Below are 11975 nucleotides of genomic sequence, written 5' to 3' on the forward strand. Positions count from 1 at the left end.
TTTAAATAAAAGAATAAAATCAATACAAATATTAAGCGTATAAAGTGAATTTAAAAAAATATATATATATATATTGGTTCATTTAAATGCTGTGCCTCGCATGGTTGATTGTTCGCATGCTTTTGTTTTTTAAAGCTATAATTTATTACAGTAATTATGAAAAAGCTTTATGTGGTGACCTACTGTAACCTTTAAAGCAGAAAGCCACTAGGCAAAACTACAAATGGAACTAAAATGGATTAAACGTTTCCTCTTGCACTTGATCCTTAAGCATGAAAACTGCTTTGGGACGTTTTTTTTCCTTTAATCAGTACATTTATTATTATTAGTAGTAGTATTTTCTGTCAGTATTGTTTATTATATGTAGAAGGAATAAATAAGGCATGTGTGCGGTTTTTTTAAAAAGTTTTTTTTAACTGTTTCACGTGCTTCGGTAGGGGAGAAAAAGTGGAAGTCTGGGTTGCTCCATTTTCACGATTTCTGCTTCTCTGTCACAAATCTCTTAAAAAACTGCTGTCTCGTCTATGTGGTTAGCTTGTGTAAACTGGAAACATGCAATAATGGCATGAAGTTCTTTTTTACTTTATTTTCTTTAAATGTTACAACATGGAGCAAATAAATAATTTTTCAGCTGATGTGTAAAAGAGTGTTGCTTCAGTGGTGTTGACTGAAATGTCTTTTTTTGTGTTGGGTATGTCTATTTATTACATATTCTTACTATTTATTATTTATTACCATATACACCTTATTTGGTAGCTGATTATTCATGCACTGCTCTGTACTAATGAAATTACTAAGTATATAAATGCATAGTTTTCAGGTTACTGCATTTACAGTAGATAATAGCTTCTATATAAAGGCTAATAATAATAATAATAATAATAATAATAATAATAATAATAATTCAATTTCAATTCAATTTTATTTGTATAGTGCTTTTAACAATGAACATTGTCTCAATGCAGCTTTACAGAACATAAGAAACAAAAACCATTCAAACAGTACTAGATGTTTAGACAAAATTATCCCTAGTGAGCAAGCCTGAGGTGACTGTGGCAAGGAAAAACTCCCTTAGATGGTATGAGGAAGAAACCTTGAGAGGAACCAGACTCAAAAGGGAACCTCATACCTCAAAAGGGAACCTATATATACATATATATATATATATATATATATAAAATGTGTGATTAGTTAAGTGTGTAATTAGGCCTATAAATTTTCAAAGTGAAGTCTTATAATAGACCCTGTTTAAAAGTTGTTTTTTTTTTACAGAACAGTCTACAAAAGAATGTCATACCTAGCAACATGATCAGCCCTGCTTCCTCTCTAAGATTAAAGTTTCTCCTTACTCAGAGTTGCTCTTAGATTGATCCTCAATCACTTTTAAGCTTAGAATTTTTTAATAAGAAATTTTTTATAGTTAGAAATTGTTTAAGCTAAATTAGAAGCTCTCTGAGATTAAGCTTTAAGAATACAGGCCCTGGATTCCATAGCAACCTTTATTGGCCAAGGACTGCCCAAGAAGGTGTCTGACTGACATGTAAAGCAACCAATAACAGTTTGTTTCGTTCAGTTTAGGGGTGTGAAATTATAAAGTTCCTACCAAAACAGACTGGCATGCAACCGTAAATCATTTGTTTAAATTGTGCAAATTAATGAGTCTGTGAACTTCACATTATTTAGAAAATCCAGCATTTAGCTGATCCTTGATCATTCACTTTCACAGTTATGAACACGACAGCTTCCTTCTTCTGTGAAGGAAAGAGAGCGTCACAACGTTTTGTTTTCAGGCAGAATGTTAAAAAAATCATGGCACAAAAGTCTCCTGAAAATCCTGTAAAATCCTGTAAAAAGTTGAAAACTTTTAAGACGTTTTCAAGTTTGTGTGAGATATGAATCAAATGTTCAGCCAGTGGTTCATAAGTGCGACATCTGAGCCTCAGGCTAAGTGTTACTGATGAGAAGGCTTCAAGCCCCAGCTCTGCCACTGTTGGCCTCTTGAGTACAAGCCTCTTAAGTCTCTCTGCTCTAGGGTCCTGTATCATGGTTGACCCCGAACTCTGACCCCAACTTTCTTAGATGGGATATGCAAAGAAAAGAATTTTACTGTGCTGCAATGGTATATGTGACCGATGAAGCTGCCTTCTTCTTAGCATTGATTTTATTTGTCATCACCCTCCATAGTACTGGCTAAAGCTTTATATGCAAATAGACATTTAGGGTTTATAGGAACTTTTTTCATAACCTTTCCTACTTAGTTTACGTGTTATATATTGTGACAGTTTTAACACATTGTATTTTTTTTAGCTTATTTTCTCTTGCAGTGATATAATAATGCCTTTCTTTACAGTGATAAAAACATCTGAGTAGCAGAGTGGCACTCTCTATTACTGCTCACCTAATATATTATTGCTGGTGTGAATTTAAGTGTTACCCATAACGTGTTTCCATCATTAGCTGCACAGATATCATTTTTCACCCTTTGGGTACTTGCATTTCATAGTGTGCTTGCTTTAGCAGTTTCAGTTCCAGCTAATTTTACCACATCTTTTTTACATTAGTATACATGAGAAAAAAGTCTTACTTCCTTATCCTGAACACACTTACAACCTTATCTTATCTAAATTAACTCAGAATGTGCAAGGTCAAGGGTAAAGGAAACATTAGTGTGTGTGTGTGTGTGTGTGTGTGTGTGAGTGTGTGTGTGTGTGTGTGAGTGTGTTTATCTTTTCATAAATGCTAGCTGGCTGGAAAACCTTGTGTAAGGCCTTTGACTACTTCCTGCCTCTGAATGGACTGACTGCTGGTGGCCTCGAAAAAACTGTTGGCTCATGAGTAAAATGTATGTAAAGTCTCAGGAAGACATTTTCTACCATTATCTTAGGTGTTAGACACAGACACATGACCACATGACTTGGTTTTAACCTCTTGGGCAGTTCAAGGTTCATATATGAGTGACAAGATTACAAGAAGTCCTGGGTACCAATATTTTCATTTAGGAAACGGCCAAAAATGAACATCACAGGATAAAGAACAAATGGTGGTAACAATCATGCTACTTTGCTACTAATTATTTTACTAATGATTTTTTTTAATAATGGACACAAATAGGATTTTTTTTTTGGAATGTGGTTCCTCAGATTGATCACCGACTACTTGATTCAACGGTATATAAAGCAAGGTCATGTTAACTGGCTAATTAGCTTAGCTAAATGTTCTTGGGGCTTCTTTCTTAATGGACCTTAACAGATCTGAACTTAATACACATTACTTTATAGTGCAGTGCAGCTCTATCACGCTGCTTTCTCACATGACTGTAGAAGGAAGACTCCCAAAATAGTGGACTATATATCAACAGCCAGGTGCACGTGACAAGCCGATTTCCTCTCTGTAGTCTATTTTTTTAAAAGAATAGTTTAAACAAAACCTCATCCTACTCAGTTTTGCCAAAAAAAACCCCTTCTCATTTGCACCGTATACTCAACAGCCACATTATAAGGAACATCATACTGATGCTGAACAAACTTTTAAAATGAGCCAAATGATCTCAGGTTTGTCATTTCTAATCTCATTAATTTGTTGAATTTGCCCACATTCAAGACATATTATATTTCTCCACAATTCTAAATTCTAGACTTTTGAAAATCGCAAGAGAACATCAGTTTCCGAAACCAGTATGTCTTGCACTAATAGCCATGCAAAGTCAGACACTGCGTTTTTTTTACCACACGTTTTTCCATATTCGTGTTTGTCATAAAGTACATGTATGACTCCAATAATAGCTATCTACTCTGCACTTTTACATACGTTTCTCTGTATTAATACAGTTACCTACTTGGTTATGCATTATTGCATTAGTTAAAAATGTTTTCCAGCAGTGTATGATGTGTATGATACAGAGAACAGGCTAAGAATACTCAACAAATTTAATTTCTTTCTAATTATCTGATCAGCCAGGCAATCTAGCAATAACCATCTGAATGGGAGGAAAATGTGATCAGTGATTTCAACTCTGGCATGTTTGTACCAGATGGGCTGGTTTGAGCAGATAACTGCTGATCTCCTTGAATTTTACATAGTCTCTATGCTTTATTCAGTTTGGTGCAATAACGATCCAGTGACTGGCTGTTATGCGGATGGAATTGCCTTGCTGATGTCAAGACCTAAATCGAGCTGGTTTGAACTGATAGAAACACTACAGTAACTCAGATAAACACCATAAAACCCTGTGGCGAGCGAAACAGCATCTCAGACTGCATTGAGGCAGAAACGGCAGAAGACCACATCAGGTTCCGCTTCTGTCAGCCAAGAACAGAAAGCTGACACTGCTTTGGGCACAGACTCAACAACACTGGACAGTTGAAGACTGGTCTGATGAATCTCTGAGGCACGTGTGGTGTATATCAGTAAGCAGGTACATGAAAGGAGTAGCCAAATGACAACAATATTCAAGGAGATCGAAGTATAAGAGACCTATGCAAAACAAGAGAAAGGCTTGGCCAGTGGAATTAAAGGGCTACCCTAATATATTGTTGCTTAAAAAAAATTAATATATAATCTGTATAATCTGTATAATCTCCTTGATAAACTTATCATTGATAACTGCTGTACAGCACTCAACTGTGCAGAATATGAACGAGATGGAATTCTAAGCCAATCTGCAAGCTCACAAACGTACAGACTTTTGGGATGGAGGTAAGGATATCCTGGAAGTCACCACACCCTTCAGGAAAGAAATGATTCATTGTGGTTACAAGTGGAACAAAACCATGTGAGCAAAAGAAGACCTTGCTCTGGGCTCATGACTCTCTCCTACTCACAGCTATTCCACTCAGCCCAGGTGTTCCTCCAGCTGTTAAGCAGCTTCTGGATTCTTATTTCTGATGCAGAGGCAATGGTGGATGCAAGCAGAGAAAGTTTTCATAGGGAAAAACTAGAAGAACTATCACAGACTGGGAAAGAACACACAACTACAACACAAGGGACTAGGCTTGGCTAGAAAATTTTTAATATGAAAACAAAAACTATTTACAGTGTTACCATAGTAACAGCAACTTAAGCGGACGGCATACAACGCTCCAACAACTAAAGATGGAAAAAACACCAAACTTAAATAGTTTAATTTAATCAAACAATACAAAAGAGGCCTGCACACTCAATGGAGAAACTGAAGCAGACAAGAGAAGTTCAAAAACTAAATAAGAGTGCCCTCTGGCAGTCTGGGGAGGAATTGTCTGTGGTGGCCATGGCAATAAAGGTACTGCAATACACTATATATCTTAATGTATTTATTGTGTGTGTTTAAAGTGATTGAATATATAAAACGTAGTGTCATTTAAATAATTACATTATTAAAAAAAAAAAAAAAAAGATTTAAAGCAATAAAATAAAGATCCAATTTTTTTTTTTTTTTATAGCAATTCAAGGTAAATAAATTATTAATATTTTTTTATAGTGGACCAGGCTAGGGACTTCATGGTTTTTTTTTATATAAATAAATAAAATAAATAAATAAAATTAATAAAATTACTAAAAACTATAAATTATTAACAAAATAATCATTTTCCCGCACAAGGCAAACCTGTACGGATTCATGTTAACCACTAGAGGGCGACATCACATCATCGAGACTCAGCCATGCTTCCTTAACCTTAATTGTGAGGACTAAAATCTTCAACGCACACTAAAATGTTTTATTAAACATTTTATTGTGAATTAAAATTTTGGTTAGTGAGTGTTTTCCGTGATTCAGTGGAGGAAGTTTGATGGTGTCATCCTCTACAGGAAGTAGGGATGTTGACAGGCTGCTCTCACCACTGCTCCAGAAATAAATATTCTGAGATGTGGATCCCTTAGGACGTAACTCTTTCCAGTTCCACCCTAGTGATGAGGATGGGGTTGTGATGCCCTCTGTGTGACTTCTTGTAATCTTCGTTCTTGCTGGCATGCAGAGAGAGACTCAAACAGTTGTTGACATTGCTTTATCCTCTCAGTAGAATCTCTCGTCACCGTTGGTGATGAGTCCCTGGATGGTTGTATCGTCAGCAATTAATAACATCGTGTTTCACACACTCTGCTGAGTTTGTTTGTGTGCGTAGGTTGTGCAGCACTGCAGTACTTAGCAAATCTGCCAACAAGCATAGCCTGTAACATTAAAAACAACAACAACCACAAAAAAACAATTTGCCCACCAAACAATGCGTGTTTCAATACTTATTTTTATAGAAGCTATGCATAGCTACTTAAAGGAACTAAAACAAGAAGGAAGGAAACTTTGAGAATAATTGCCCATCAGGGAATTTTCTTGCCTAAACCAGTTGTAAGAGGATCAGATAAGCAGCTCTTTAACATATTCTATTCACTGTGTAGCATGCAAAACAAACCTGAGAGGTTTGGATAGCTCCGGATGTAATTTCACTAGACCTAGAGCATGTATACACAGTCAAAATGAAGATTTTGCCTTGGGTTAAAAGTGTTTGCAATGCACACTCCCTGTTTTCTAAAATCTTTTTTTTTGTGTGTGTGTGTGTGTAAATATACAGTACAGTAGGGCTGTATTTAAAGCTGAGATAAGCACACAGTAAAGACTTAATACAGACATGGGTACTCAAACTACAGACAAATCTTAAAGACTTATGGAACATCATTTAAGGCCAAAAACAAGACATTATTCAATATAATCAATTGTTAATTTATCATCTTAATAGGAAACATCATTTATCTCAAGGACAGATGTTTTTAATGGACAATGCAATATAATAGGGAAGTGTTTGGTCAGCTTATTTTTCAAACCATGGCCATGTATAACTAAATATACTGTAAATACATTTTGATTTCATGACATTGATTTAATGATTTAATGAAGCTCATGGTTTCCTTGTGTTTGTGGGCGAAATATATACATACACAAATAAAATGCAAAATAATAGAATGTGCTGAATCAAGTGCTATTTTATATACTGCTCAATAATGAGGTTAATGAGTGTAGTGTTAAATCAAATCTGCAGTGATATTTGCAGTTAAATCAAAGCAAATATATTCTTTATATAATGTAAAAACGTTGCTTTTGTGTAACTTCACATGAGATTTGATGTGAAAGAACTATTCCTTGTTCAGCCAGTCTTTTCTATCCTAGAATTTTTTGCTGGTTAAAGTTAGGTGCTTGTTTTCTGAGACATTTAAAAAATCTATCATTTCTACTAAAGAAAAACAAACTGGCGATCTTGGAGGTGTGAACTACATGCAGGTTATATGTATAATTTAAATGCCATCATCAGTAAAATGATTTAAGCAGGTGAAGGAGAAGGAGTGTGTAATTGTGTAAACACGTGTACTTGAACCCTCCCATTATTATATGACACCCAGTTTTACCGGCAAATAACTATTCAGAACTGACAGGTAAATAGATAGGAACGTTTTCTGGGCCGGCAGTATCTCTGTTCTGTCTGCTTATTTCATGAATGTGCGAATATGTTCCTCCAGGGTGAAGAAAAGCTCTGAACCACAAGCCACTGTTTACAGCCAAAATAAGCAGCCTGAACATTAGCTGAACGCTCTAGCAGATGAAATGAAAAGCCCTACAGAAGCTCTAATAACACATAGAGGGCTGACGTGGACTGAGCGGACACCCCGACTCACATCCCTGTGGGTCATGTGTCATAAATAGTAACTAGATTTGTTGCACTGGCAGGATAATCAGCACTATGGAATGGGCTGTAAGGCTGTGCTTGGTTGAACTCTTTCCATTGTTCCAAGTTATGACTGGAATTAAGCTTAAGTAAGTTATTATTCTATTCCTTGTTGGTTGGATTACCAAAAAAAATCCAGCCAGGAAATAAATGTCGCTCTGAATGTAAATTTTGAATACTGACATGGTCACAAAGAGGATTTACAGAAATGTGAAAAGAAAGTCCAGATGGTGTAAAGACTCGAAAGGGAACCTGTATCAGTGTGGGGTGTTAAAATGGTAACAAATTGATAATAACAATACTCACAATGTCAGACTTTTCTGGTGACAGTGGACATGTGTTACAAGCAAACATACAAAGAAAAGTACATGATACATGACATCCAGTGGCTGTCACAGTTTTTGTATGTTGTGGGGATTACTGCCATCATTCCATGCCGGTATGTGAGCCAGAAAAAGTGGAAAAACTGCCACTGAGCAAGTGATAGTGTTATCAAATAAACAAGTAAGGAACAAGGCATGACTGTGCATACATTCTAATCAGTGATGGAAAATATTGTACATTAAGGTACTGCTTTTTCTTTGATGGTTCCAAAGCTCCTTCCACAAATGGTAAATGTTATGGTGAAGGGAAGTAGTAGAACACTTACCTTCATCATAAGAACAACTACACGTTTTTCAAGATCACATGAAACAGCCACCTTTGTTAGTATAGACATAAAAAATAGAAGAAAATACCTTCTGAACAATCAGAATTAAGAATTCAACAGTGCTGTGAGTTATGCAGAAAGAGAGAGATCTTGAATTGGACATACTGAACGCTGCAAGTCCAAGAAGGATTGATTTCTGCTGAGTTGTTTTGTTTTGTTGAGTTTTTGAATGTGGTCAGAATAAACACAAACCCTTAGCTCAGCACAGAGCTAATTCTGCCCATCTTCCTCCACACCCTCACGCTTTGTAACCAGACCCCAAGAGCCACCATTTGGGTCAGTTGATTTAGGAAAGAGATGTGCCCAAAAAAGCTAAGGCCTGCATCATTATTCTAATCTTTGCTGTAGATATGAAGGAAAAAAAAAAGACTGAACATAGTCAAGTTTAAAGAGAATTCTATTCTTATCTCTTGGTGTGTAGAGCATTGTTATTCAAGGTGTTGGGATAAGTGCTTTTGTTCAGCAGTTGGCGGGGTCCTAGTATCGAGGAGCTATGTACCTAGGTGAAGTAACCACCTCTTTGTTTCACAATGTTGCGTGTTAAACTTTGGTCTCACTAGAACAGATAAGGTTTTTTCATCATTGCTGTGTCTCCAATCCACCATCTGGTAAACTGTAAATGGGAGCTGTATAAATAAATATATATATATATATATATATATATATCCCTTGTATTTACCTCCCATTAATTATAAACTTATCCTCTCCGCATGCCAAATTGACCAGGTCTGTTTTGACTGCTTATAAAAAATGAGGTATGTATGATCACCATTTTTTTTTCACACCATTTTAGTCAGCTTGTTTCCAACACATTAACATATATTTTGCACTTTTTTAAAAAAAAAAAAAAATGGTATTATAAATCTCATTTATATAAAATTTTACCTACTTTTTACACCAGGTCAAATTGACCCAAAGATAACAGGAGGGATACATAATCTTCACATTGCAATACTACAGCTATTAACACTATTTTCTAGACTCTCAAGGTACTTCATATTTATTATCTTCTGCCAGTCTGTTTTGTAAATACTTCTATCTATCTATCTATCTATCTATCTATCTATCTATCTATCTATCTATCTATCTATCTATCTATCTATCTATCTATCTATCTATCTATCTATCTATCTATCACTGGTGTTGCACAGGATGTTCAAAGTATAGAGGGAATTTTTTTTTTATTTATCATACTGTTTGTTTAGGTGTGTTCCCTCTCTAAAGCACTCTGGGGCATTGGAGCAACAGGTGTATTTACACTTCTCCTCCCACTTCTCGACAACATGGTGCTAGTTGAATCAGCTAGGATGAATTGCACTTAGGTGTGAATGAGTGTGTGCATAATAGCCTACAACAGACATTCCATCCATTCCTGCCTCACACCTTGTGTTCCCATGATATGCTCAGCACCACCACAACCACAACCCTGACAAAACAGTTCCTGAAGATGAATCAAGGCTTCAATTACGGAGATGTATCGCTGTACAATGTATAGAGATGCTTGAACAATGGACAGAAAGTTGCACTGTGAGCGAATGCAGATTTCAGATTGTCTTTTGTGCTGGAGAGCTGACGTCATGTTCCCTCGCTCAGTTTGAAACATTTTATCCTCGTCTCCAGTTCGAGTTTTCTTTCCCTTCTGCCTGCCAGTTTACTCCATTACTCTTTTCTTTTATGCGCTTAACTGTTTACTACTTTTATGTCGAAAAGTACTGTTACATAAACCAATTGACAATACCAAATACAGATGAGTACAGTAATAACAAGAACAATAGTAAGAACAAGTAAGAACAAGAACAGTAAGAACAAAATATCAAAATATGTTCAAAATATCAAAAGAATGTATTTTATAAAAGTCAAGGCCATCCTCAAACATTCTCAGAGCTCCTGCAAAAACACAAACAGATGTTCCGAAGCAAATGGGCTTCCCGTTAATGTTTACGAGTCTGGCTTGTTCTCAGGACACAGGGCTGCCAAATACGACTGGAGCTCAGCATGGCTGCACCAACTGAGGACTACAGATCTACAGGCTGCAGACTCAGACATGACACTGTACTATAGTGGATAGCAAAATATTGTTTAATTGTTGATATTGTAAAGTTTCCTGCAAGATGTTCAACATTTATTGTAGGAGTCTTGTACATTGTAAAAGTTTTCCCAGGGAAAGTCTTCAGGACAAAGGTTTTTTTTTCTTCCCCAACATTAATACTCGTTACCGATTAACTGATTAAGTAACAGAGAAGTCAGGTTAGGAACTAAGAAGAGCCAGGAGGAGGAAACGTGATGTAATAGTAGTATAATCATTAACGTTTTCTATTTCTCCCGAACACGTACAGCATCTGGTGTGGTTTGGTCTGGCGTGTCTCTATAAACACACACTTTAAATACACCTACCTTTGATTACAAGTCCACAAGTTATCGCCTCTTTGTATCAGGAAAACCATTTCCCTAGGAGCTGGAAGGACAATAATCTAGATCATAGGAGGATGTCACCTTTGGCACGTCTTATTAAAACAAGAGTGTAATACTTTTATTCTCACAGTAAAGTTTATGGAGTTATATGCAATATGCAAGTCATCGTGGTCATACAGATTTCAAAAACTACAATGAACCGAATCAAATATAGAAAGAAAACATTCCCACAACCCTTTTGTACATGGCTAATAATTGTAGCTTAACCAGCCGAGTACTCATCTACGCGGCCAGTCAATTACTCTACATCCCCTAAATCAGGATAGTGGGTAAGGGAGCAACAGGGAAACGTTTCAAACTCTTCAGTACACTCTTGTTTAAAAGTCTTTAAACATCTCTTTACAAATCAGGTCAAACAGGGTAAGGAGGAGCAACAAATTCTTCTTGGTTTTTTTTTTTTTCTTTCCCCTCAATGGACTGCCTTCAGCTGAAGAACTGACAAGAATTCAGGTAACTGGACAAGTTTCCCCAGATTTTTTTTTTTTTTTTTTTTTTTAATATTAAAAGCTTGACACGTCCAATTACTAAAAGTTCTCAAAAGAATCTGCATCACAACAGGATCTATTACAGCAGGCGAAGCGTACAGCCGTAAAAGAGGGAGTGCCTTAGCATTAACTTGTGAGTGGTTTTTTTTTTTTTTTACTTCCCCTGGCCATGAGGGTTATTGCAAGGCATGTGAATGTGAAGGTGTTGAATCCATAACCATGTACACACAAATCCTTGTTTAAATTGCTTTAGAGTGCAATTTTTTAACTCTGGTTTGACTGTGCATTATTGATATTCAATATATAAACAAAGACAAAATGTTAAAGAAAAAAAAAAAAAAAAGAAGCAATTAACACGTGATATTCAGCGTCATCCGAAATTCATTCGGCAATGCGGTGGAAACTCGTCCATTAGTCTCTCCAGCTCTCTTACCTCATCATCTGTACATTCAGATTCCAAAGCACTGCTGCATTCTGGGATTTTGACTTAAAAAAAAAAAAAGTTAAGTCGGATAAGATGCTAATTAGCAAATCCTGACCATTTTCCCTTATGTTTGAGATTTTTCTTCTATTAAACACCAGTCAGGATGGCACACAAATGCTGACGTCTCATGGGAATAA

Source organism: Hemibagrus wyckioides, linkage group LG02, assembly GCF_019097595.1.
Source record: "Hemibagrus wyckioides isolate EC202008001 linkage group LG02, SWU_Hwy_1.0, whole genome shotgun sequence".
NCBI lineage: Eukaryota > Metazoa > Chordata > Actinopteri > Siluriformes > Bagridae > Hemibagrus > Hemibagrus wyckioides.